Source organism: Eriocheir sinensis, unplaced genomic scaffold, assembly GCF_024679095.1.
Source record: "Eriocheir sinensis breed Jianghai 21 unplaced genomic scaffold, ASM2467909v1 Scaffold105, whole genome shotgun sequence".
NCBI lineage: Eukaryota > Metazoa > Arthropoda > Malacostraca > Decapoda > Varunidae > Eriocheir > Eriocheir sinensis.
In genome coordinates this window covers 722,519-726,283 of record NW_026110352.1, presented here as the reverse complement: position 1 = coordinate 726,283, position 3,765 = coordinate 722,519, and the positions used below count along the sequence as shown (strand labels likewise).

Genomic DNA, 3,765 nt, shown 5'->3' with positions numbered 1-3,765 from the left:
TCTATAGTGAAAGAAAGATTCACATTTAGTTTTCACCATTACTCACAGCTGTTTCACTTGTACGTGGACGTGCAGTCTTTTCTGACGTAGCCGATTTTTCAGTATCGGCTTCACGCGTCCTTTCCTTAACTTTCTTTCGATTTGATGAGATCTGTACGGTAGACTGTGCTTTTCTCTTGACAGAGCCATCAGCTGCATGTCGCTTGCCATCATCTGCAGTAGCTTCTTGTTCACAATCACTTCAGAATATTATGTTTGCGACGAGGTATTCGCACTGTTCATAAGTGGTGTATCGACCACGCAGGCGTCCGGGGAGAGGGACCCAATGTTCTCCTCTGTTGCTGTCCACTATGACGAGTTTCCTGATTCGTCTGCAAAGAAAAAAAATCTTAAATGAGACTGACATGCCAGACGTTATATATATATATATATATATATATATATATATATATATATATATATATATATATATATATATATATATATATATATATATATATATATATATATATATATATATATATAGATAGATAGATAGATAGATAGATAGATAGATAGATAGATAGATAGATAGATACTTATCTACCTATCTGTCTACACACACGACACACACGACACACACACATATATACACATATATGCAGTGTTGATGCCATGGTTTTTGCTTTGACTGCCACGTAGCTAGCAAGTGTGTGTGTGTGTGTGTGTGTGTGTGTGTGTGTGTGTGTGTGTGTGTGTGTGTACATAATAATTTATTAATTAAACCTTACGTGTAATCAGAATCCTCTGGCGGCGGATACCAGCATACGTAAGGAGCATCAGCCTCCTCCTTGTTGAAATCTTTAGTTAACTCTTTCTCAGCGGCTGTCAGAGATGACATCGGGACGATCCATTTCGATAGCACTGTCATGCAGCTCCAAGGCCGGTCTCTGAGAAAGTCGAAGACAGCGAATCTCGCCTGTAAGGAACGTGAGTAATTAGGGGATACCACGGTGACGATTCCAATTTTTACCAGGCTGTATTTAGAGCTTAACTCTTATAACCATTGTGTTTCTCATGAGGATTTACATATTCTGGCCAAGTTTCATAACTTTTGGGTCTCTCTCTCTCTCTCTCTCTCTCTCTCTCTCTCTCTCTCTCTCTCTCTCTCTCTCTCTCTCTCTTTCTCCTCTCTCTCTCTCTCTCTCTCTCTCTCTCTCTCTCTCTCTCTCTCTCTCTCTCTCTCTCTCTCTCTCTCTCTCTCTCTCTCTCTCTCTCTCTCTCTCTCTCTCTCTCTCTCTCTCTCTCTCTCTCGTACAGTGTGTGTGTGTGTGTGTGTGTGTGTGTGTGTGTGTGTGTGTGTCCCTCCTCCCTCCTCTCTCTCTCTCTCTGAACATGCTGTCACTTGTCAATCGTCGACGTGAAAAATGCGTATTATATACCCGTCAAGCCGTCATTCGCTGACGTCAGTTACCGAGTGCCTTTCCTAAGGAAAAGAGGTATGTATGAATTATATGCATTATAATTTTGCAAATACTTGATATAAATATAATATATATATATATATATATATATATATATATATATATATATATATATATATATATATATATATATATATATATATATATATATATATATATATATATATATATATATATATTCCAGACCATGCAGCAACAGCATTTCCCAAGTCCTGAGGAGGAGCGAGGAGCTAAGGCGCCTCTATAAAATAATGAAGAAAGTAAACAAACGTTGCAGGCGTGTAGGCCTCAAGGGCTATTTCATTATAAAAGGGGAAAGTTTCCATGATGGACGAACCTGAAATACCTAGAGACAAGAGACCATTCCCCAGAACTGTAAAATAAGATAATAAAAAATGAAATAAAATATTGTTTTATAAAATAAAAAATATGTCGTGTACACACACACACACACACACACAACGTGGACAGAGAGAGAGAGAGAGAGAGAGAGAGAGAGAGAGAGAGAGAGAGAGAGAGAGAGAGAGAGAGAGAGAGAGAGAGAGAGAGAGAGAGAGAGAGAGAGAGAGAGAGAGAGAGAGAGAGAGAAACACCGCACGTCTGAATTTATCTTATGTACCGCTGGTACATTATTATTACTATTATTATTATTATTATGATTACTATTATTATTATTATGATTATTATTATTATTAACATTAGTATAACACAACTGCTGAGAAGGTGGGTAAGTGAAACAGCATATATACTAACCTTCCCACCGGAACTGAAACATTGTGGGTCAGTACGATGTCGTTTCTCGAGTTGTTTTCTCACCTGGACACTTCTTTGGGACCGCTTGGATGACATATTTTCCTGCAGTTGCTTTAATAGACTACAGATATGTAATAGAAATTATATGTAAACACAGATATATGCTTAGGATCAGTTACGCTATAAGGAATATGTAACCCATAGGTTAATCACCAATGTTGGATCAATACTTAACAGATTCTTTGGTCATGCATTGATATAATCACTTTAACTTATTCTATCTCAGATGGTTCAATACATACTAAGAAACATATATACATCTTTGCATGCATACGTTACTAAGAATGAATGCTTTAACTGCAAGTCTCATGATACAATGCATTAAATACTGAAACTTTACAATCTTTATCTGGCCAGCCCTCAAGCCCTTCTAAGTCTATGCGCATAGCACGCCTCAGAGTCTTGACATAAGTAACTGATAATGTTACGTACGATACATTAGTCCGTACTACCTTAAAGCATCCAATTACATCGGATGGCACAGGCTCCTTGAAGAAGGGTTTCGGGTCAAGGTATTTTATAGCATGTACCATTTTACCGGCAGGATCTACTTTAACTATGTCGAAACAGGATTTCGAATCCATATCGACATAACTGTTATTAGGTCTCTTTGTGGCAATGTGCTGGTCTGTTTTTTCCTCCAGATCGCACTTACCCTCATGGCAGGCCTTCTCTCTAAACATCCTCGTTTGAGAGAGACTATGGGTCTATTACCTGATTTTACATGTTTCTTTAATTTCCCCAAATAATTCTCGAATGGCCATGAGCTGACAGCATCCAGTGCTCCAAACTTTTTAGCAGCACGAGGTAGGTGAAGCATGGCGTGGACATTGTACACCATAAATGCTGTGCCATAAAGTTTAATACAGTCTTTCACAAATCCTTGGAGCAGTAATTCCGAAAGGTTCAAGTAATGACTTAAGTTATCATCTACTAGAATACTGCAAGCCACATTGAAGCTACATAAATGCTTGTAGTGCTTTGAGGAGGCCATAAGCCCGTGAAAAGCAATTTTCCTGTATAAAGCAGCAACTGCCTTAACTCGGTGAACTTATACCTCTGTAGTTCAGTTGTTGGCCCTGCTTTCCTGGCGAAACAGTTGGGAATTTGGTTTTGTATGGCTCTTAGTCTGTTGTCCAACATGCTCACCATACTTGGGGACATGCGGCACATAACACGGCCTTCCCCTCCCTTTCTAGGGCCCTCCACATTCCAGCTAATGAGTTTCCTCATTGTACCACCAGCCTGGTGCATAAAATCTATTGGAAAGTCCTCGACCATGTCGAGGGGCAGCATTTCAAAAACTGAATTTCCTTTGTGGTACTGTGGTTGCTGCCGCAGTCTAAAAGATTCGTCTGTTCGTAGATCAATGGAGTTTGTCTGAGTCCAAATAAGTCTTTTTCCATCGTGTACTGCCCAACAAGTACACTGGTCACACCCATAGCTCGCATTAAAGGTAACTACATTTTTGGCGAGAGCTCTCGCTGGG

The 3,765-nt window shown here is 39.3% G+C and overlaps 1 long non-coding RNA gene across 1 annotated transcript; it reads right to left on the bottom strand.

The window, feature by feature from the left end:
* Positions 1-306: 306 nt before the first annotated feature.
* On the bottom strand, positions 307-2,942 carry LOC126989098 (uncharacterized). The gene is made up of 3 exons (XR_007742871.1): positions 2,217-2,942; positions 771-958; positions 307-371 (listed from the first exon to the last, which is right to left on the bottom strand). It is a non-coding gene; the product is annotated as an uncharacterized LOC126989098 (long non-coding RNA).
* Between the last annotated feature and the right edge of the window lie 823 nt (positions 2,943-3,765).